Here is a 23,191-nt window from a genome sequence, read left to right as displayed (position 1 = left end):
TATAGGGATGAGTTTGAAATGTGTAGTCGCTGTATAGAGTTTTTTTTTTAGGTTAGGAATTTCTTTTTTCAAGTCATTATATAAAAAAATAATTTTGTACATCGAAATGAATGTGTACATTTTCTGATATGCAACACTGCAGTTATTTTATCCTACTAAATAAATCATTGTACTTTAGCTGTTGAACCTTTGTGTGAAGAATAGGTAGAGCATATTTACATATTTTTTAAGAAAAAAAATAAAAACATGCAACACACATCCATGCTGGTTAAGCACATGCTACCCTGAAACTAGGGCAGGAGTTTGTCTTCTTACATCATAACACAGAGGAGGGATAAATTCTAGCTTTTGGTCCTCAAAAATGCCCTAAAATTATGGAGGCATTCAGACACATGAATGACTGGGAGGTTGCTGTATATAATTGTGTTGGCAATTGCAAAGTCCATGAAAAGGGTCCGTCAAAAAAAATAAATAAAAAATAATCAATTCAAGATCTCATTCAATCCCTAAGTGTGTTCAACAAAATACAGCTGATGTGAAAGCTGGACATGTCATTTTAACCACTTACTTAAAAAACTCAAATTTACCAATTTAAGATGTCACACAAAGTTTATAGTATTCCAGTGTTTCTTCACACCAGTACAACTTACTAATCTTTGTGACAATGCCTGTGTGAAATGGTGAGAGGTCATATGGCGCAAGGCGTTTTCCAAGCATTGTCGAGTCCTAAAAAGACTATCCTGTTGATGAAAACATTTTAAGTACCAAATATTAATTTGATCTGTCCCAGCATTAGTATTCACACTACTGTAGAGTCATCTTTAAACCGTGACTGTGAAAATATTATACTATTTTTCCTTTAGATAAAAGAAAACCAAGAGGGATGGTTTTATTTAGACGTTACAGAGTCCTTCATGTCCAAAGGATGGAAATATTCCAAAATGATGCATCTTTCATCAAACCACTTTGAAGATGAGAGGCACTGTGTTCTTTGTTATGCGTGATTCTACATAGCAGCTCAGTGGCCTGAGGTCTTGCCGCCCTGCCATTTGCTGCCACAGTCTGACCTTGCTGTCCTTACCATTACAATTTCAGGACACACTAGAGTTAAGCATTAAAGTCATTTCACCAAGACCTGTGGTAGGGAATGCAATTTGTAACAGCCAAACATATATGTAGACAATGCTATTATAGACTAAGATGGAAGTAAATTAAGTCTGAAAGCTATTGCTGGCTAGGCCTATGCTGCCTGCTAGACAGCACTTTCCAATTCATCCGGTGTAGGTCAGCCCAAACTGTAAATATTAACATTGTATATAAGACTATTTCATGAAAAGATTTAGACTACTGTTTTGAGACTGAATAACAAAATTCACACAAGCTACCTTTATCTCTCAGTAGAGTTTCAATCTAACCATCCATGCTTACACTCTCAGTTAAATACTGCATCCAGTGTGACTGAGCTACTGCTGCAATGGCAGCATTACCAGGAAGCCCAAGACAAAAATATGCAGCATGTGGGTTTGTCTATAGATAGTGAGCGAGATATGTGTTCTAAAGACAAGAAAGAGTTCTTAAAACGTCAGATTTTTCTTATTTAGTGCCACTTAAGTAATGCCACTAATAAGATTATTACAAAATAACGCATGAGATGGAATTCTGGGAGGTTACTTTTTACATTTTTAGAGACCTGAATGGGTAGTATTTGCTCACTTATTGGCTACACCAGTATGACAAGGTAGCCATAGGCCTTTCTCCACTGGCCTGTTAGCAAGGCATCAGAAAACTGTTTGGATGCGTGGAGAAGATTGCCAACTACTTTGGAGTTTAGCAGTATTGGTTAAGTTTTATATACACTCAATGAGGATGCTATAAAGTTCGATAATCATGCCTTACAGACACTAAAAAGGCAGTTGCATCTTCCACCGTACTTCTGATCAGTAGCATATCAAGCCAGCTTTCCAGAAATGCCCAAACTAACAAATGTCTGCTTGAGTGGCTGGTAGAGAAGGGTCTGTCTGCAGACTGCAAGAGAGTGGCATAACTTCAAGGGGGCATAACTTGAAGGGTCATGCAGGATGCAGACGGACTCACTTGGACTCGTAGCATAGTTTCGCACCATTCGTAGCACCATTTGGCTGTCTTGATGACTAATTCATGATATTTTGCGGTGTGTGTGCCTTACAATTGTTTTAGTGGGCTGGATCAGAGTTAATCCAATTACTTATTTTTCAGCAACTATTTTGTTAAATCCTGTTTAAAAAAGCTAATTAATTTTATTTTCACCTGTGTAGTCCGTTTCTACTGCTTTTTTTGGTCATATTTGATTGAATGAGTAGTAATTTGCTGAAACTTCATGTAGGCTAACCTAAAACCTCTGCTTGGAATAACCTTGGATTTACAAACCACAGAGGGACAGATAGATAACCAAAACTTCATAAGTAAATATTTTGATAAATACATTGTACTTGTAGATGTTGAAAAAACTATATACTCTATATTTAGCTTTTGATGTCAATGTCACCTTAGATTAATGACCTACAGTGGCTTGCTCTCCAAAATAATGCTTTATACTAGGCAGTTACAAGACATTTACAGAGTAATGCAGACTGAGCCGAGGACAAATGTTATCAATTGTTGCTATTAACAATGTTACTTAAATTTCTGGAGGCTGTGCTTGTAATTGACTGAAGTGCAGAGCATGACGATGAAATCAGTGGATTTATCAAGCAGCTGTAAGGGGGACTCATCCGTGATGAGTTAGTGGCAGACTTGACAGGCGAGAAATGCCTGGAAGAAAGTTAACTAAGTATACTGCATTACTTCAGTGACTATCTCTATGTGACAACTAAAAAATCCTGTGCCATGAGAAGAGACAGCACTTATTTTAACAGTAAGCTACGATGTTAGATTAGTAGAAATCACATACTTTCCAGCATGGCTAATTAACCTCACTGCATAAAGAACAAAAACCTAGAGTTGTAGTCTTGAAAAGTTGTTGGTCTAGAAATGTAAGCAGGTGAAATACTATCAACCTGAACCACACAGCCACATAGGTCACATGGTCTTGCCTCTGAGATAAAACCATTTTCCAAAACAATTTACAAAGTAAGTGTAACAAATACTGACTCATATCCTCCAGGAGGAGCAGTACTGTCAATAGTCAGCCATTATGAAAAAGCAAGGAATAAGAAAGGATATTTTTGGTATTCTTGAGTGACAGCAACAGTCTGAGTTCAAAGGGCTCAGACACAGCAACAGATAGTGTTACTGATGGTTTAAGTGAATCATTGAACAAACTCTGAATCTATATGCTGATCTAGACAGCTATAATGAAACATGGCTAAACCTGGAGATTTCTTTAAATGTAGTAAAATCTAGAAAATGCAGACATTACTATTTTAAAAATGAAACTGAATGCCAACAACTCATTATGTCAAGCACATACTCTGCAACAAGATATTCTGACTATAGTGCTTGGCTTTGGAATAGCTTAGCTAAACCTGACATTATATTATGTAACAGGTCTACAATAACTATACCATACTACTGTGAATGGCACAATTTATCTTATTGAATCACAGTCTATTCACTTTAAGCCCAGGCTAAATTCTGTGTTCACTATCTGCAATCCACTGTAGGATCACAAGTCATCATTACACAAACACAGGAAGACACTGCTGGCGCTGCAGCAAACCGGGTGCTATTTAATTGGATGAGACGTGATCCCTTTAATTAGACACCCAAAGGTGCTCAGTGGCTGCACTTAACATCAACCTGGAAACGTGAGGCCAACGTTAGCGAGTGCAAAACTATATGACGTTATAAGGTCAAGAGTGTAACGTAGGGCTGGGCGATATGACAATATGTATTTTCAAAAGCAATATAGAAATGTCTATATCATATCATTTCGATTGCAATGTTGAATAACCAGCCGCCGAACTGCGTTACAGCAATCTTTACTTCATTTGGAGGACAAATGACGTTCATTTATGCACGAAAAAATTCTTAATGAGAAAATACTTTGTACTTTTTGTTCGTCAAGCATTTAATTCACACAAAAGGTATATAAAATATGGTTTGCCATGTGGTTATTTGATATAAACTATTTATTTATTGATATACCAGAATATATGCAATATTGTGATATATATCGTTATCGAGATATCAAATTACCTTTATTGAGATAGAAGATTTTGGCAATATTGCCCTGTCCTACAGTACGTAAACTTATAGTGGCTGGAAAACTTAGGGAATACAAGGTCCATTGTCTATAAGGTAACTGCCATATTCATTTTAACCGACATGCTATGTTTAAGGTTTAGACTAACAGTTTTCGAAATGCAGTTGCCGTGCTTGTCAGAAAGTGAACGTTTATCTTTAAATAGCATTATAGCTTGCACTAGTAAAAGGTGACAGGTTAATTCTATAACATTTAGGCTTGGTAGGTCGCTTCAATTGATAAAATAGGCACTGTGCAGGTTGACTTTACGAGTAAAGGCTGGGTGACTTTAAGGGATAACACACATCGAAACAGAATCCACGTTAGACATAACGCCGGAAAATGACATTACCCGAATAGATGCTTTACTTCAACATCATGGGGAGACGTTGTTGGTTGCTAAACGACGTTACTGACTTTCATTAAATTGCACATGTACTGTAACGTTATCGGCTCTCTAGTGACAGCCAGCCGAAAGTAATTTAAATGTGACTACATGGGTGCCACTCTGTAAGCTCCCCAAATTATCCGCGTGAGCAACCGCAGCGCGTGGAGTCCAATACTCGGAGAACACCGTTGCAGGTCGGGCAACGTTAAGTTAACGTTTCCCCCCTAACGTGTGCTTACTGGCATTATCTGTCTGCCTGTAAAAGGGGCTCCGCATAACGTTAAACTGACTGAATGACAGGTCCTTAAACGGACCCCATTGTAACTCTGGGATTTGTAATTTAGAATGAGATACAGGTCACTTGAAATGTGGACTCGACACGAGAAAGTAACCTGTATTTCATTGCGTTATTTCGCAGGTAGTCTCCAAATTGCTGAGCCTCAATGTATAAACGTCAATCTGCTGTCCACGAAAGACTAGCGTAGAGTCCAAAGCTATAAAACAACGTCCCAGTCTAGCGCACAATGTTAGCCAACTAGCTCCCAGGCGATAGCTTATGCTGATTGCAAAGAAGTAAAATACACAAAGGGTAACTTACTTCTAAACGATTGACAAGTCGAGCAACTTAGTCCAGGGCTATGCACACGTCTTAGTCAACTAAGCACAATCAAAGAAAATGTGGCAGCATCCTGGCTGATTAGCTACCTGGGTTGGAAAACGAGACGCCCAATGTCAGTATCTCTCAAATATATAACGTTGGCTAACGATGTTAGCTTAGTATAAAGCTAACTAACCAAGGCAGCTACCCACCGGTGGCTGGCCCTCGTTGATCAATGCACACAAAAATGAAGACTTAAGCGGTCACGGTTTTCTATGCAACATCTGAAACACTTGGAAGCAGCCCTTATCTTGCGGCATTTTGTCGCGCTAGCACAGCAAATATGACCAAAAATACTCACTCCGTTCTCTGAAGAGCACCCTATGTCCCTTTCTCTCTGTAACTCCCCCTCAGTCTCACCAAAGACTAGACTCTCTCCCCTGATCTGAGGTAAAATCCCGCCCACTGCGCTGTCACAACCACAACCAGAGTCTCCGTCCAGAATGGTCAAGATAGTTACCATCCCACTTGAGCCCGTTCTCTTCAAACATCCATGCTTGAGCCCATGGAAAACCTATGTCCACTAGACCGGAAACCACATGGCACATGCGTACAGCTGTTTGCATAATACTGGTTAACTGGCACAATGTTAATAAGCAAATGTATCCAAATAATCCCAAAGAATACAGTGGCCATTCACAAAAGACCACTTCATCATAGAACAGGTGCAGACCAAAGCACCTGTCTTTTTCATTAATATAATGGAATTTATTTGTCTCATAACGCTATCATTCTTTTCTAAGAACTTAAGCATTACATGTGAAAAGATGTTGGACACAACCAGCCAACATATTACATTGTTCAATTTCTCTTACTAGATATTTACGAACACGGAAATCGGCTGACGGGAATCATCTCGCCTCGCCTGGTTCCTTTCTGTCACAACACTACCGGGGACATGTGATGCACGTCAAAAGAAGGATGGGTATGGACCGCTGTTGTGGATTCCCATTGGTTTAGCCAGCATATAAATCGCCTATGGAAACGATTACGTCATGATCCCCTTATACTCCCTCTTTTGCTCCGGCGTCGTTTTATAATAACAGGATTATTCAACAGTTCCCCTCATGATGCAGCCTGTAAAAGTACACACCGAAACCTCTCTGTCGCATCGTTTCCGCTGTCTCTACCTAGGCTACACAAGGCTCTTTTTCTTCTTTTTTTTTTACAAGGCTCTTCCCTCGGCGCCTAATATAACCTGACGTCATTCTTTCCATGACGTAGCGCTTTTTTTTTCTTTTTCTGCGGATTCAATGCCTGTATTCTTTGCGATTCTTTAGTCATGTTGAGAAGGAGTCACACTCTAGACAATTAGCCCTCCTATTTCAGGCACCAACCGACAGTGAAATGCAGTCATCTGCATGCATTACAATGTAAGCAGAGGTCCACCTTTCCTTTTACCATTCCCTTAGAAACATTAAACAACACATTGATACTGGACAGAGTAACAGAATCTGCATCACAATTATGGTTCAGCAAAAATTACCTGGTACGTTGTAACATAATTGTATAGGCTACACAATAATATGAGGTTCAAGGTGCATGATAAGAATATGAGACCAGTTACAAGGTGAATAATATATACTTTAGATATCTTGGCTTAGCTTGCACGAGCCAAGTCAGGTAGAGAAACGTCGTATTGTATGCTGCATTACTAGGTGGTGGACTCCAGGTTAAAAAAAAAAGACATGAGTGGTGGTAGATGATAAACAGAAAACAACTCTGGTTAAGGTCAAACCTCAGTGTAATAAACTTGCTGTCTTGACATAATGGGATTTATCATTAACACAACAGCATTTGCATCTTCAGATTTGTAAACATGTTTATGCCTGTGTGCAATTTAGAAGTTCAAAATGTCATTTTAGAACTTGTTGACTCAGATCTACGTCAAGGGGAGAAAAGAGATTTGGAAAGAAAGAGGAAGAGAAGAAGCAGGAAAAAAAAACTTAAATTATGAAAGTTGACTTGTGCAATTGTTTGGTTTTATGCCCAGGGCTTGACATTAACTTTTTGAGGCACTTGTCCTTCGGACAAGTACATTTACGTTTCACTTGTCCATGCACAAGAGTCATTATTTTATAAAAAAAAAATTGTTTTGCTAATGCAGAATTCGAACAAACTGTTGAAAGCATCCAAACACTATCAGCATTAATAAAATTCAGTTGAAACAGTAGAAACAAACGTGTCCCAACAATAAATTTCCCATTCAACAAGAAAAAATGATCTCCAGACTTCATAGTACAAAGTAATATGTTTTACGCTGGTGTGCAGTCAGTATTTTAAAGTTTGTCATTACTTTCAGATTCCTAGTCAATATTCTAAGTTACTAAGTCAATATATTGAGATACTAAGTCGATACTTTGAGATGTTGAATCAATTTATTGAGATTGTAAGTCAATATTTTAAATGTTCTCATTGGTTTAAGATTCTTAGTCAATATTCTGAGTTACTAAGTCAGTATATTGAGATACTAAGTCAATATTTTGGGATAAGTCAATATTGAGATACTTAGTCAATATTTTGAGATTCTAAAGCAATATTTAACATTTTCTCATTTTCTCATCATGAGATTCTTAGTTTATATTCTGAGATACTAAGTCAATATTTTGACCAGACGTAGTGGTGAATTAAACTTGAACTTATACTATATCTAAAATAATTTTGTAGACATAACAATGGATTTTGCCACTAAATGTTGGTGTTAACTATTTTTTTTTATACAATTTCACTAATTTCTACCCAGCAGAGGCTGATTTAGAGATCCTTTAAAAGCTGTAGCTACTTTACAGTTGATTATTACCTGATATTTAATCTGCATGTTATTTATTTATTTGTTTCAAAAAGGAGCACAAAAAAACGACATTATAGAACGGCAAAAACAACCACTGGATGGGAAAAGGGTATTTTACAACAACTTTGAATGCAGCACGAGTCCGTTTTCGGAGCATCAGAGAGAAGCGCAGGCATTTCAGTGGCACCGAAATCTGCGATGCAATTCGGTCTGGTAGATAACGGTCGTTAAGGCACCGGTACCGTATTAGCACCGGGTCTCTCGTTTTCTGTCAACGATGTGGCGAGGAGGTAACGTTAAGGCGGAGTTAGCAAGCTAACGTTAGCTAACTAACACCGGCAGGTTCGCCGTGCTTTTATGCTGCATTGCTTACAGAGAATGAGCTGAACAGCGGGCTGGGTCTAACGTTAGCGGCCCGCTGACCGACTACCGCTGGGTCCGCTGCCCGGGATTGCGGGGGGAAAAATTTATCGTTTCAAATCGGTAACATAGACGTAATGAGTGGCACATAACGTGAACTAACATGGCATTTTATTTTGTTTGAGTTTTAACTTGTCCAGTGGGGCAAGTAAATTTCTCTTCCACTTGCCCTACAAAAAATCCACTTGTCCCGGACAAGCCTTAATGTCGAGCCCTGATGCCTTATGCGTGATTTGACTAAGTTGGTTCAGTAGAAAGCAAAAAGAGGAACAATCAGTTAAGATGCACAGAAAAAATAAAGGTGATCTAAAAGTGTAGAAAGTAGTATAAACATAGTTATGCAAATGCTAGATCGATAGATAGATCGATAGATAGATAGATTATAGGCTATAGTAGATATTTAACCCTGGATTATGTAGGATGGTAGCATTTTATTGTGGTAAAAAATTAGTAACATGGGTGGAATGTTTGAAAAGGAGCCATCAGTGAGATGATGCAGTCAGTTGAGTCTGGGTGTCACATATGCATCCCCACACCGGTAACACATTTTTAGCTGTCAGTTTATCTTCTGCTATGAAACTAGAGCTCCAATGCTAATATTTTCCTTACTTTACCCAACAGTAACACAGGCCTCAGTTGAGCTGGGCCTGGCTATTAGGCTTTGCTCCGTAGGCCTTCAAACCCTCAAGTGCCAAAGTTGAAATAAGACTAGGGTGACCAGACGTCCCGGTTTGACCGGGACAGTCCCGATTTGACCGGGACAGTCCCAATTTTTAATTGCTTGTCCTGAGTCCCGACAAAAGCCTGTCGGGACGCTAAAATGTCCCGGTTTACACCAGGAGCGGCATCAGCCGATTTTGCCGTGTCTTCAGCCCCGAATGTTTTGAGTGTAGCCCCGAATGTAACTTTGTCCATTTATTTTTCCGATGCGAATAGAAAGGGCAGCTACGTGCGGGGTCCGACCATGCTGTATTTGTTGCTATCACCTAGCAACCGTCTCTCCGTGAGGAAAGCTGTGAAAGGGGTGAAGTTTTCGGAGGAATCGTAGCCAAATCAGTCTAATACAGTGATGCCATCAACACAAAGTTTAGGAGCGCAATACTAATGATTTAGTTTGAAGTTCCCGTGACGTGACGTTTCCAGTCTACGGTTCAGACTCAAACACACGGAGCTCTGAAGCAGACCTGTGGGTCTCTTAGTGTCCACTCTCTCTGTAAAATGCAGGGCAGCTTCAGGTTTATGGATGCGCTCAGCTGTGGCCATGCTGCGGCAGATGTGTTGCGTTTGTGTGGGGTTGTTTTGGGTTTCCACCTCCGACTTAGAGCAGCGTACAGCCACTTCCATAGCTAAAGAATTTGTCTCATTCAGAGACCAGAGACCCAAACGGGGCTCTGTGTCTGTCAGAAGGTCTGAGATCTACCGTATCAGCAGAGCAATCACGTAATGCACAGCAGACTATGGTGCAGGTATAGATTATTTTCTGAAATATAGCTTGTGATTTTATTCTTGTAATAGCCTATTATCACTTTATTTTTCTCAAAATATCACGACTCCTCCAAATCACAGAGAACACATATGTGTTTATAGACTTTGAATGTGCACAAAGTTTTGGACAAGAGCAGTAAATCTTGCTCAAACATCTGAAATATTACAGTCCAGGGGTTTATTAATAAATTAAAATGAATGAATGTATAATTGAGGTGAATAATTGTCATATGCACATTAAGGAGGTTACTTAACCAACAAAAGATGCAAAACAGGAGGGAAGAGTAAATGATGCCTGTAGGCTACATGTGTGCTGACTCAGATATAATTAGAAAAGTCCATCCAAAGGAGAATAAATAGTTGAAAGCAATACAGAAAGCCTGACAGCCTTACTGCAATATATTCCATTATGTTTTTATATTTGGATTGTAATCTGTTTCTCTTTAAATAAAGATATTTGCAGCATACATTGATTCAGAAAAAGGTAGAAATAGGTGCATAAAAATTCACCAGAATGCAGGAAATTAAGTGTTTAATGCTCAAAATTTTCAATAAATCATTTTAATTACTTTGCTGTTATTGGAATAAATAACACTTAAAAAAATCTCAACATAAATGTCACACTAAACTGAAAAAGGCTGTTACTGCAATTTTGTTAATTTCACAGGAAAAAACACTTCTTATTAGACGAGGAGCCTAGGATCAAAATAACAAAGTTACTGTCTGTGTCTGAACAGGGCTGGCACAAAAAGTCAGACACAAAAAGCGTGTGCGTGCACAAACACACTACGGTCACGCGCAAAGTGTCCCGGTTTTAGCTCCAGGAAATCTGGTCACCCTAAATAAGACCTATTTTTACGTCTGCCATTTTTTTCCAGATTAGCAGCCTGCAGTGCTTTGTGTTTGATCAACCCTAAGTAGATGTCCCTCTAACATGACATTGATGCCGCCCATTTCTCTCATTCTGTCTTTGGCTGTCCATCAGTTTACTTTTCCTCCCTTTTTACTTGTTCGGATACTGCAGAAGCCAGGAGACACACTTAACAATAATCAATCAATCAATCAATCTTAATTTGTCACATGAAATCATACAAGGCACAATTCCAAACTTGTGCATGATTCATCATGAAGCAGAATGTGGTCGTCAAATCGGCACACAGAAAAAGAGTCACCCTGTTGAGTGGGACTGGGCGAAAGGACACCACAGCCCCTGACATCCCTCTGGAAAACCACTGAGGCACGAAGGCCAGCTCGCAGTCTGACACCTACACTGGTTAGCAGGATGCCTAGCAGAGAAGAGGCACTCAGTGTTCAATTCCTCCACATGCCACCTCTGATGTAGAGATGGTCTTATACTTGTCCACGCAGCCGGGATCGTAGCCATAGGTCGTAGCTGATAGCCATCTTCACCTTTTCCTCTGTGCCGCTTACTCTGTTGTTTACATTTGAAAACTTTGACCGGCCAGACTAGCAGAGTCAGCAGAAAGACTGGTGGGTTGATTTTCCTATCCTGATGAGCGACTCGTAGTCATGAGATGGCCTTTTTTTCGGTGTTTAAAAAAATATGTCTAACGATCAACAATTAACACGTTTTATCTCGTCTGTTTAATTCGTACAAAAGCCAAAGTTGGCATGGTAGCATGGCAACTGCTTCAAGCTAAGAAATAGTGTGGCACATAACCCCACATAAAAGGGCAAATTGTTGTTTTTACACTTTGGTTTATGCAAGATTCAATGTGTTAATTAATGAGCCTCAGAAGTGCTAGCATATTTCCAGTCTTTGTGCTAAGTGGCTGCTGCCTGTAGCCTTACATTTAATTGACAGATACAGTATGAGTGGTATCGTTCTTCCCATCTGTCTGTCAGAAAGCGAATAAGCACATTTCCCAAAATGCCTATTACATTAAAATGCATTAAAGATGACCTTAAGTATGTAAAACATAAACAAATTACAGACAAACATGACATAAAACACACATTACAACATCATCTATTACAAGAGTTTGTAGAAATGTATGTGTATGAAGTAAAAACTCATCAACTTTTCATGACAACATTTTCCTTTTAGTCAGCGGCTGATGTTTGTAGTGTCTATTCTTTATCTAAATATGACAGACAATAAATTAGTATTCTGCTATGTGTCATCCGAGCCTGTTTGTTCAGTTGAAACCACTAAATCTCTGCTTCAGTCCATTTAAAACACTTTGGGACTGCAGAAGTGTTCGAGATGGTGAAGGCCCACGGGAAGGATCTTTTAGCCGTATCCACACAGCAATCTGTGAGCTGTCTGGTGTTTTTTGACTTGGTAATGGGGACAGACTGTGAATTATTTACTCCTGAAAGAAGAGCAGCAGTTTTAGATAATGAAGTACTAAATACAAAACTTATTTCATGTTTTTGTTTTTTTTAAATTGGAAAGACCAATCATTTCCACCACAGCTGTTGTCTGAGTTTTGCTGTTGACTCAGTTTCTCAGTGGAAGTTTGCCATATGCTCTGGAGCATCTTCTGAACTACTGTAAATGTCAAGTGTCATTGGCCTGTGTGCATGCTAATGTGTTGTTAATGCTGTCTGAGTAAGCATTAATGACGAGGCAAGCCAAAAACTCTCCCAAAAGGGAATGTTGCCTTCAAGGTAAATTTTGCATTTACTAAATCATACTCAAAACAGAAGCACTTAATTTAGGTTGAAAGAGAACACATGGTTTCACAGAGCAAGACGTTGCAGAAAAAACTAACAAAAAAAGTCAGGCAAAAGTGTCACATTTGAGATTAAACCAGATAGCTGTGTTTGTGTGTGTGTGTGTGTGTGTGTGTGTGTGTGTGTGTGTGTGTGTGTGCTGCATGCGTTCATGTTCATCTCAACATAGAACTCTAATTACTGGGGTAGAGCTCTACACACCAAGAGACAAGATAGCTTGACAAATAATTGCAGGTTCAGTCGAAGAGTGTCTAGCAACTGGCACCGCGTCAACGTGTCTGCTGTTCAAACTGAGAAAGGAATTTAGCTGCGGACTTGGCATCTTATCACGGTTTTAGATAGCAAGCAGCTATGAACTGATTAAGATATTTGCACAAGTAACAATGCACAATGGAAAAGCTAAAGGATATGGAAAAAATAAATCATGAGCCCCAGAGAGATTATCAGTTATTTCCTAAACATTTTTTAAATAAACATGAGACCGTGGTGGAAATGCCTATGGTGCACTTGGAGATCATGTGTCTCTTGAGCCAGGGCAAGTGGAAAATGCGAACGTAATGTCTCATTAGTTGACTTGCACAACCAGGTCCCTATCAGTGAGGACACAATGTATGAATATTGCTTCCCTGGTCAACCGATCTTTCTACAGCACTTTGTTTCTTGAACGGATGTCGGATTTTCCACTGGCTCAGCACATTGGCAAAGAGTTAGATGCGGAGGGGGGGGGGGCTTCCTTCTTTTGAAGAGGAAGAGGAAAAATTATGTTACATACTTTTGAGAAAGACTGCTGACCAGGGGGGTGATGGTGTGTGAGAATTTCAAAATAGCTAATTATTCAAAAGTCCTGTTGCTAACCAATTCTTTGCTTGTATTTCTTAGTTTATCTAGAGAACGTGTCATCTTCTTGGCCTTGGTGTTGGAAGGGCTGCATTACCTGGTTAGTACAGTACTGTTTAGACCTATTGTTCAAGCAGGACAGTAGCTATATCATTCAGACAAAGTTTATATTAAGAATGGGTCTCGCACATTGTAATAACAAACCTTTCTTATCTAACACATTATTAGTCTGCCATAATTACTGTAATCACATTTGTCCTGAAATCCACAAGAGTCCAAACACTGGTTTATGTCTGCTGGGGGAATCATCAATTATATGATTAACATTCAAATTCTGCTGACTACTGGAGACACAGACACATGAATTACACCTATGATGCAGGTAAACATCTAAGAGAAGATCTGAACAGAGAGAACAGAACAGAGAACTTGTGAAGCAGTCACACACACACACACACACACACACACACACACACACACACACACACACACACACACCTCTTGTGTGAAGGAAAGCTGAGAGAGAGGTGGTGGTGGTGGTAGGTGCGGTGGAGGTAAGGAGGGGTCTATCATGACTCAGCTGCTCGCCCTAGGCTTGTGCATGTTTGTGTTTCCAACTACCCCTGGAATTTACTGCAGGCACTGGCGAGGGCAGCCACGGAGAGGTGAATGGCCTGAAGGATAAAGGCCAGAGTTGTTGGGAAAAGAGTAGTGTAGGGAAAAAGAAGAGAAACAGAAGTTGTAGAAAAAGGCAGAGAAAGATGGAGCAGATGCACAGACAAGGAGTAATTGTTAAAGAATCAGCAAATAAGTGTGGACTGGAAATAGAGATGGTAAAACAAAAGCTGTGTGTGTGTGTGTGTGTGTGTGTGTGTGTGTGTGTGTGTGTGTGTGTGTGTACAGAGAGAGAAAGAGAGACAGTGGTCTTACTCAGTCCTGAGCCAACAGCATTAAGATTATCTGGCCAAGTTTCCATTTGCAAACAATTATTCACCTCAAGTGCCCATTGAGGTTAGACATTGTCAGGACAGAGACCCACCCAGCCCAATATGAGGGTGTGTGCGTGGAATAGACTGTGTATGATAATAGTATGCCTGCGCCATATAAACTTGTGTGTGTATGAAGTCATAGAAGAGCTATAGAAGGGTGTTAGCGGGGTTGAGGGGGTAGTGCCACTTCCCTCAAGGACACAATGTTTTCCATGGTCTGTTTTCCGTCAATATCTTCTGCATTTACATTTGGCTCGGCTAGCGTCGGAGCTGGCAAGTGTATTTCATTGAGGCCAGAGAACACTTTCATGTCATAAAACGTAGGGCATATAAATAGTCTTGATTCAATTATGGCCAAGGCAGAGAAACCACCTGAGATTCCACATTTAGACTTGTGGAAAATGCCGCCATTAATCCAACAGGAATGAATGTGAGAAATAAACCATACAAGACTGAAATATTGCAGAATCAAACAATAGCTTTGTTCGTTTTAAGTTAAAAAACAAAGTTTGCTAAAAAGAAAAGATGTACACATGGTAAGAAAAAGTAACAGTTTAGGGTGTTTTGTGGTGATACATGATTAATGGATAAAAGGGACAAATTATAAATTATAAAAGAGAGGAAACTTGTGTGCTTAAATGCAGTCAGACAGTGAGGGCTAGTTAGCTTTCTGGCAGAGGTGACTTTGGGTGATTATGGCAACAGGCAGTAATTAAGAAGCGTTTTCACTGTGTTTAGTTGTTCAGTTAGGCGTGGAGCCCATCAGCCCGATAAATCTGCTGTTCTCTTCCCCCAAAGTGTGAGCTGTGCCACCGGGTACCAGGAAAACAATTAATGGCAACTTAATTACAGGGCCACATCGGATTTTTGCTTATCCCACAGAATGTGCAGAGACCAAGAGAAGGGACACATTAAAAGTGCTTCCCTCTTCAAGCTGGCTCGGAGCTTTTGCCATATTCAAAGCAGAGTGGCATAGACTGGGCACAAATGGGGCATAGAGGAGTAGATCCAATGGGAACTCGGTGCCCTTTACACCCCATTTCTTCCCTTTCGCATGGGGGCTTTTCCCCTGGGAGGAAAAGACGGCACAGGGAAGAAGAGAGGAAGGGAGGGAGGGTTACAGACTAAGACCTATGATTCTTGGTGCAAAAGAACCCTGGAGCATGTGTGAGCGCACACTCATGATGCACATGCGCACATAAACACAACTTGCCCTGGAGTAGGTAATGGCCTTGACCTTCCTACCATAAGGAAGAGAACAAAGGAACATATGCGTGTCCAGTTGAGAGAGGGAGGGAGGTGAAAGGTTTCAAAGAGAAGCAGAATGTGATGTGAGAGACAAGAAAAAGTCAAGGAATAAGAAATTGTTGTCAGTACCAAAAACAAATTCAAACAATACTTAGCTTTGCTCAAGAAATGTGAAACAAGCATTTTCAAGGTTTTAAAAAACAAAAAAGACGGCGAGGCAGAGAAAATAGGGAGGATCTGTAATACGTGGGTAACACCAGACACAATCCATATAGAACCACTCATCCTTATAGGATTAAAGGATTTCAGGAATTTCAACTGTCTTTTTCATTTTATTGTGCAAAACCAATGACACGTTTTCTCTCGAGGAGATGTAAACGTGTGTAAAATCATAGCCCTCCTTAGTTACATGTCATGTCCCCATCATCATTACCACTAGCACACCCCTTACCCCGATTTAGAGAGCGAGATAAAGAGGCAGATCCAGCATGATCCTACCATAGCAGATGGGATATGTCAGATATGCCTGCTTGGGCTTATGGAGATGCTTAGTGGTAAATGTAATGACCTGTGTGGGTTTGTGTGTATATGTGTGTGTGTGTGTGCCTACCCTTCAATCCACTGTTCCAATTACCACGGGCCTGTCTGGGGAAAACTCAGTCACTGCGAGCGAAAGGCCGGACAGAACCAGAGCCAGTTATAACTTCGATTCTCCATTCCTGATTGAGCGACCAGAGAGAGGGAACGTTTGTCAGTTTGAGACAGAAAGAAGGAAACAACTCTGTTTACTTTGCGGGTTAAAATGACAAATTACCAACTACTATGGCTGCCAAGATGACAGGGTGCAGAAATTGCTTTCAACTGTTCTCTAACAAAACTGCTCAAGGTTACAACCAACTGTGTTCATCTCTTGGAGCATTATCAGCTGCATGACGAAATACTTTGATGGCTTCAGCTTTGTGGTTTGGGTGCAGATTACTCTTCTTGAAAAGGCCCACACAAAAGGAGCAAAAAAAATCTCTGCCCATTCAAACCCATCAGTTATCTTATAGATTGAACACACTGGTGTTGCCGACCTGGTTCAGTGCAATTCAGGAATTGGTCAGTTTGTACTACTAAAAGAACACAACTTGCCCTTCAATTAAATTACATAACACACTGACAAGGTTCAACAAGGCTGTGGATCAACTCCTCTGAAGCATAACACACAGGAGGCCGAGCAGTCATTTGAAAAAACACTCAGTCCTTTACAGTTTTCCATTTGCTGTTAGTTAATTACAAACTTTCTATGGTTTATTTAGGCACAGATGACCTTTTCGATAGACTGTGTGGTGATCTGGTTGACGTGAAGGTTTTCCTTTCATCAATCCTTTACAGACATGTTTACCTTTGGTTACTTGCAAGACTGCATCAATCACTTTAAACACGTTCAGTTTGTTTTAATTTCACTCAGAAATTTGCTATGGATCTCCTCTCTTGTCCTTCAGCCTCTCCTCTTAAGTCACCACCTTCAGCTGCTGTCCAACTGTTAATGGAAACTTTCCTCTCTGTTAGTGTGTCATGTGAAGGGCAAGGCAGGAGTTTTCCAATGCTCTGTGTGTAGACCCATCCCGAGTGTGATGCATCAGGAGCCTGGAGAAAGGAGGGCATGTTTGTCAAGGCTCTTTTGGTGGTCTTCATGTTTTGACCTACAGGAGGGCAAAGGTGTGTGCGTGTGTGTGTGTGTTTGGGGAGAAGGTGTTTGGGCCACTTGTGATGTAACGACTACGCTTCATTTCACTAATGAGCGACACAATGACACAACTAATAACTAACAATTGTATCTGTGGAATGTCTCGCATTCAGCCACGGAGCATTGAAGTTGCTCTCTCCATCATCGTACCTCTCCTTGGTATTTGTTAAATGTCGGCTGGTGCAGTCTATCCATTAGCCTCGTCTATGTAAAATTGCACTCAGATCTCAGATGTGAGAAACCATAGAAACAGACTGGCCTTTGTTTCTTGTGCTCGGCAAAGTGTCCTGTGAGCTGAACTGAGTAATACTGCTGTGGCAGATGACTGGCCCACTCACACATTCGGTGTCGAAGGAAAAAAATGGGTGAAAATTACATTAATAAAAAGGTGTGAAATGTTGAAGGGCTGAAGATGATTTTCCATCAACTCTTCTTTCTGATAAACTCTGTTTTCAGGAAAAGACTCTTTGTACCAGTCAGAAGCATGAATTATGATGTTTTGGAAGAAGTACAAGTTTGTGAAAACCATTTTCTATTGGTATAGTGTCTGTCCTGCACTCCATTAGTTCTGACTCTGCTTAATGGAATATGTTTGGGTTAAAACGCTTATTTGATTTCTTGCTGCGAGTTAGATGGAAAGATTAATACCGTCCTCGTGTCTCTACAGTAAATACATGTAGCTGGAGCCATCAGCCGGTTAACCTAATAGCATTTTCCCATTATCTGCCGATAATTTATCAGTAGCGATATATATCGTGCAACCAGCACCTCTAAAGCTCACTAATCAACATGGAATATCTCGTTTGTTTAAAGTGGCTATATGTAACTTTCAGTTTGTGTTGATTCTAGCGGCTGCTTTGGACAAAAGCGGTAGTGTTTTTACCACACATGCTGTCGTAAAAGGTCTTTTCTTTACGGAGCTGTATTACCCATGAGTTAGCGTTACTGGGAGGTCATATAGTCGCGATGAATGTTTTGCTCAACCAGAAAATCATTAATTCACAATAAAAGAACAAGTTACAGATCCATGTTGCATTTCAGGTGTTGCATACGGTAACTTAGCCTACTTTGGATCTCTTGTGAGCTAAACAGGGTAACGTTATCACTGTCACTTTGCCACGAGCCAGAGCATTAAGAGTTTGTTGTAGCAACCAACGTAATAATAACTTAGATTCATATATCACATTTCATGAAACCCACGGACGCTTTAAACAAGTAACGTTACAGGGGGACAAGGGAAAAGAAAATAGTAGGGCAAACACAGACTAAATGGAATATAACATCCATGCTAAATGGAAGGGGGGGACGCAATTTAATGTAGGCTACTGACGTATAAGCACACATTGTGCAATCTAAAGTTATTTTATGAATGAAATAGACATATTACATACCTAATCTGTGACCAGTCAGAATGTGTTACTGTAGCGCTGTCTACCTGCCGTAAATCATTCTGTGACTTCGCTGGAAAAAAAAGGGACCCGGGCAGAGGCTTTACTAAATAATACTATATAAAAATAGCGTTTGTTTCACGGTTAGTCTTGTTTGAGGTTACAGGTCATTTAAGATCATTGTATGAAAAATGACAAAGCTTCAGAAACATAAAAAAGTTACATATAGTCACACAACCAAAGGACTATTTCTTGAACACACTCCAGGAAGATACTGGTCCCAGCCAACACATAGTCCAGCACATAACCCCACATCAAACTGAATTGTCCACTTTTTCCACTTTGATTTTTTTGCATATTAAACAAACAAGATATAACGTGTTAATTAGTGAGCTTTAAAGAGGCAGATTTTGTCACTTTTGGACAGAGCCAGGCTAGCCATGTCCAGTCTTCATGGAAAGCAAAGCTAACCTGCTGCATATTTACTTTACAGAAAGGAGAGTGGTATCAATATACTCATCTAGCTTAACAAGCATTTTTCCCAAAATGTTGAACTGTTCCTTTAAGTGTTGACATGTCATCAAGTTAGACAAGTCGACAATTAGATTCACTTTTGGGGAAATGGACTCGACGGCATGAAGCTTAGTTGAAGTATTCTGCTCATAGCCTAGTTAAGGGCTACCCTACTTTCAGCTTCAATAGCCCAGTTACAGAAACACCCAGAACAGTCAGTCTCTCCATGAGAACATAGTCCAAATAAGTAATGGCAACTCTCAGCTAACGTTGGAGCTACCCTCGCCCTGAAATAAAGAGGAGAGAGTGGGCAGAGTTGTCACAGGGAGCCAGAACTGGGATGGGATATATTACATGAATATTTCAGGCATCTATCGGACAAGCTTGTCCTCAGTGACTTACAGGATCTCTCTCAAGGACACCTTGGCAGCACACATGGCTATTAATGAGCACTGACTGCCGTTGTAGAGATAAAACCTGTGAGTAGGAAGTTATGACACAATTTTATGTCAGTCTAGCTTCATATATTCCTCCACAAACTAAAAACCATATCATAGCTTGGCTAAAATCAATATCTTAAAAGAATACTTTCACAACTTGTTGTGTGTCTGTGAGACTCACTGGCAAGTTTAGTGCCTCAACTATACTTAACACATTTATTTATCTGTGATGGTACCACTAAAATATAATACTTTCAGATTATATGTGAGAAATATTCTGCTGAGGGTGTTATAGTATTTTTTAGCTCTCCTTTAATAATAGCACATCTAGCTGTTTTCAAGGTCTGGCTAGCTAACTTTAGCCAAGACCGTTGATGTGCTCCAGGCTGGAACAAAACATGGGTTATTTCTAGTTTACTTCCCAATGTCAAACAAGTGCCTCTTGACTGTCAAATGCAGGGGAGCAATGACTGAATACATTCCCCAGAGCAGTAGCATCGAGGAACTCCTTGCTATAAAAGGGAAAAAAGGACAGAGAAGGAAACTCTGCAAGTCATCATTAGTGTTATTATCTGTAACTTCATGTTGGATATGCTGCAAGCAGGCAAAGGGCCAATTTTAGTAGCTCCTAATTGCTATCATTATGAATAGACTGTGTGATCAAGGTATAAACTGTGGTGTGCTGATGTGAAATGGAAACGATCAACTGATAGAACACCAATATGTGGGGGCTTGTTTTAGGAGTTTTAAATCATCACATACTTTCCTTCCTTTTGTATGTCTTATAACCCTCCAGTTGAATCACTGCTCTGCGTCATTTCAATCCTCCACTTCCTTCCTCTTGTTTTCTGTCTCACCATCCCATCTTTCCTTCATCTCCCCGAGATGTTGTTTCTGCTCCTTGTTTATGTAGGTCACAGCCCAGAGAGATGATAAACACACTCCAGGGTGGTGGATGTTTCCAGCAGGGCAGTGGCTGTGATGGCAGTGGCGTTAGTGGTGGAAGAGGAGAGCATTGGGAGTGTCGGTTCCGGAGCTATGTGGCATTGTACCTGCTCATCCATAATGGATGAGGGCCAGCAATAATGGATGAGTCTGGTGAGTAACCTGAGGATGTGGTGGGTCATGGAGACTTTCTTCGGCCTTAGCCTCCTTTTCCTCCTTCTCTTTTTCCTGTTGTCGGCCAACAAACCTTTGTCAGAACACATGGGACATGATGCTCACCCGGACACAGGTTTTATGTTCTTCTAATTGAACTAATATTGAACCCAAAATTAAGTGGTAAAAGCGAAAAAGACAGATAAAACCGACTGTACACTGCCTTCTCAGCACCAAACAGCAGACAGACACAGTTAGCGACTAACTGGTGAATATAGAGTATTTGAAGAGCCAGATATTTCCCTCAGGAGTTGATAGAGACAAAACAGAGCTAAAAGACAGTGGATACTTTTTCCAGATGGCCAGAAACACTAGTTCAAATGAAAGCTAATGTTGCTATGTAACTGCTGGAACTGTTTGCTAACAAGTCTGCCATATCGACTTAAAAGGTGACGATATGTCAGTGTTGTGTTCACAACTTGTTTATGCCAAGTGGCTAAAAAAATATCAGTTATTGCAGATTTAAATCTCATTGTTTAGCTACATATAGCAAAAGCTTCTGATACTCAGTCCATGAGGAAACAATTAATTTAATTAAAGAGATGCTCAAAAATGTCTTCAGATTAAAATGTATAACAGAAAGTCTGCATGGTTTGTAAGAAGTGGTCATTTACAGCATCATGAAAATTCTAAGTGTCCAGTAATTAGGGAGCTTTACCCATACTAGGGATTAAAAGTAAGAATAAAGTTAAGTCTGCTGCTTCATTTTGGACTATTCATTTTTCAATATGTGTATTCTGGGTCCCCATACTTGGAAGTGCAGTCCAAAATCTTTAAAGGCAGGCTTTAATTTAGCTATACTGTTCATAACTTGAATTGGGTGGGATGAATCAGCCCGGGATCCAACAGCTAAGTATTAACTGTTCACGATGAGATCTTTGAGTCAGCTGGCCCCTACAAAGGGAGCACTGTACCCAAACAGCTGCCACTACCCACACCAGCCCCACAGTTCACTGCAGTCATTCGAAATTCAATACCGCAGGGCCCATCCCACCTTACAGCAGCAATCAATGACCAGCACTTTTGACAGGCGACACTGCTGTCTGATGAGTAGAGGGGGACAGATGGGAAACAGGGATGGCTCTGTGTGTGTGTAGGAGGGATGGTGGGTGGGGGGTCCAGTAATCTAGTGAGGCTCATCCTCAATCACACGGACAATAGCATGCTTAGTCACACACCTGATGGACTGCGAGAAAGAGAGTGTGTATGTGTATCAGAGGGTGTTTCAGAGGGTGACTCATGGCTGCATCGAGGGTGGGATCCCGAAAAGACAGATTGCACTGCCCTCTGCACTCTTCCCTGTTCTCCTCATCATCCACGTCCCCTTCCCCAACTCTGGCAATGATGCGCTCTATTTATTTAACTAGAGCTCCCACACTTCTAAGCATCTGCCGATTGATTTCTGCAGGTACACGAAACTGGTAATGTCATCAGTGAGTGGGCCATGAGCTGATGAACCTTTAGGTGTGAAAGTAAAAAGGATTTCCAACCTACTTTGTTTGATTACATAGCAAAGCTTTTGGCTGTGTGTGTGTGTGTAGGCACACATCTGCCAGAAAATCGATCTTGCACTGGCAGCACAATACCATGTGAGCATATGACTCGTGAGTCAGTCGGAGAGAAGTAGGTGCTGGTACAGAGTGAATGTGACTAACAGGGAAAATAAGAAAGAGACAGAGGGAACAAGCGGATGCATTCACAGCTCGGTAGATAAAAAGCAAACTGTAACAATAGGACAGTCATTCACAAAAAGCCTGTGATGTTTAGCAGAGAAAGCTGTGCAGGACTGTGACATCTTAGGCTTGTAACTGGTAAACTGAAAGATTCACAGTCTTAATGTTTTGTTCAAAAACATAAAAAGCAAACGTATGATGATATGGGTTATCTTGTATATGACAATTTTGCAAATGTGTGTACAACTACTTTCCTCTGTGCATGTTTTTGCTGTATGTGTGTACCTGGGAGAGATATACTTATCCCAGTATTAACATGACACCATAGGCCTCAATGTGCTTCAGGTTTCATAAACTCAACTCAAACTCAACTTTTTTTTGCTACAATGTTCTAATAAATGGGTTGAAATCTTGACGAAAATGCAGCGTACTTGGCTGAGTTGGCATCTTAAGCATTAATATCTAACACAGGCAGAGAAATGTCTGATTCACTCCCAACTCCCACAGTTCTACTTTTTTAACTGCAATCAAAACAGAAATAATCCTTTT

At 40.3% G+C, this 23,191-nt stretch overlaps 1 protein-coding gene across 7 annotated transcripts in view; it reads right to left on the bottom strand.

Moving 5' to 3' along the window:
- atp2b1a (ATPase plasma membrane Ca2+ transporting 1a) overlaps window positions 1-16,451 on the bottom strand; it is a 51,097-nt gene extending 34,646 nt beyond the window's left edge. Inside the window, exon 1 of one of the 7 annotated variants that reach the window (XM_028570108.1) lies at window positions 16,349-16,451. The gene's annotated coding sequence lies outside the window, so the exon portion shown is untranslated. The other 6 variants (XM_028570111.1, XM_028570112.1, XM_028570113.1 and 3 more) reach the window with 6 other exon arrangements.
- Window positions 16,452-23,191: the final 6,740 nt, after the last annotated feature.

This window comes from Perca flavescens, chromosome 23 (genome assembly GCF_004354835.1).
Source record: "Perca flavescens isolate YP-PL-M2 chromosome 23, PFLA_1.0, whole genome shotgun sequence".
Lineage (NCBI taxonomy): Eukaryota > Metazoa > Chordata > Actinopteri > Perciformes > Percidae > Perca > Perca flavescens.
This window is presented reverse-complemented; position numbering and strand designations above follow the sequence as displayed.